This window comes from Myotis davidii, unplaced genomic scaffold (assembly GCF_000327345.1).
Source record: "Myotis davidii unplaced genomic scaffold, ASM32734v1 scaffold576, whole genome shotgun sequence".
Lineage (NCBI taxonomy): Eukaryota > Metazoa > Chordata > Mammalia > Chiroptera > Vespertilionidae > Myotis > Myotis davidii.
This window is the reverse complement of record NW_006287104.1, coordinates 388,269-389,832: the sequence shown is the minus strand read 5'-3', so window position 1 is coordinate 389,832 and position 1,564 is coordinate 388,269.

The following is a 1,564-nucleotide window of genomic DNA, read 5'->3' as shown; positions in this document are numbered from 1 at the left end:
ATATATGTGAAAATAATTTCATTTTGGTTGGGCAAAAGTAGATTAAGTTATGGACATCATTACTTAAAGATATATCATAAGTAAGGATATGAAATAATAACAATGAGACAAATACTGTAAATAAATACTATAATAAATAAATAATACAAGAATAAACTGCGTTTTGTATATTCACAACTGTAACCTACTCTTGCCAACTCCAGTGTATGGAATTTTTCTCTCTTTATCTTCAACTACAGGTTTGGGGAAGCTCAACATCTATTTACAATCAGTTCAGGAAATCCTCATGGGGTGTCTAATTTACTGTAGATAAAAATATATCTGGCTGTTATTGATATCTGTTACTCTTTTAGCAACCATTGGCGAACTACTTTCTTTTGTTTCTAGTGTTGCTGGTAGTGTCCTTTTTATTGACCAGTACAAAATTTTCAAAATGTGTTCCATCAGCTTCTAACTGTCCTTGACAGCAAAAATTCTGCCCATTCCCATCCCTAGTCTAACAAAATATTATCCTGTGTCCCTGATCTCTTCAAGACCTTGGCAATACATGTATTTCCATTTGATACTCAAGATCATAGAGAAGATGGGCTGGCGAGAAAAAAAAACATAGCAAGCACTAAGCCACACACTTTAAGTGTTCCTTAAAGTGCCTCTGCTTTCACACAGCTGAGAAGTGTGAAAGCACACCTTTAAGCAAACATTTAAGATATTCATGCTCTTCAGTACATCTATATGTGTTGTTTTTTTAACTTTATTTTTGCTGTTGACACTATTACAGATGTCCCCATTTCCCCCTCCCCCCTTTGCTCAGATCCACCAAGCTCCTGCCTCTACCCTTCCCTCTGCCCATCACCTCACCTTTGCCTGTGTCTGTGGGTTTTACATATATATTCTTTGGCTAACCCCTTCATCTTCTTTCACCCAGTACCCTCCACCTCCCCTCTGACAGCTCTCAGTCTGTGTTGTTTTAATATGAAAATAATTTCCTCAAATTTTTCTACGATTAGATGAGATCGGGGCTTTGGGGAAACAAATGGTTTTTATCACATAATTTTGCAGTTTTTGCACACTATCATCAAAAAGCCATCTGAAAAGATACTAGTATGTTTCCCCTTCAATAGCAAATCTTGTTTTTATTCTAAGCCTATCTTCTTGGTTCTCTATTCTTCAAGGATTGGTTTCTTTTTATGAAACTTCTTGGGCTATTTTGCAAGTTTATTTCTATGCTCTTTAACCTTAGCCTTACTATATCAAAACCTGTATTACAGTATAGAGGCTAAAGCTCATAACCTGAGACCAGAAAGATTCAGGGAAGGTGTCTTTGAGCAGTACTGTATAAAGTATTTAATAACAGCTATTCCTAATATATAAAATAAAATGGAACTCTCTCTCCATATTTTTTTAAGATAGCTTATATTTGGTAAAGATAAAGGCTACCTTGGACAGAGCCTTTACTTAGTTATCAGTATTAGTGACAGTAGATGAAAATGCTTAGTAGATGTTCAAATAACATACAATGGGTTTCCATCTTTTAGACTTAAATTCGCCCACAAATAATGAAGAT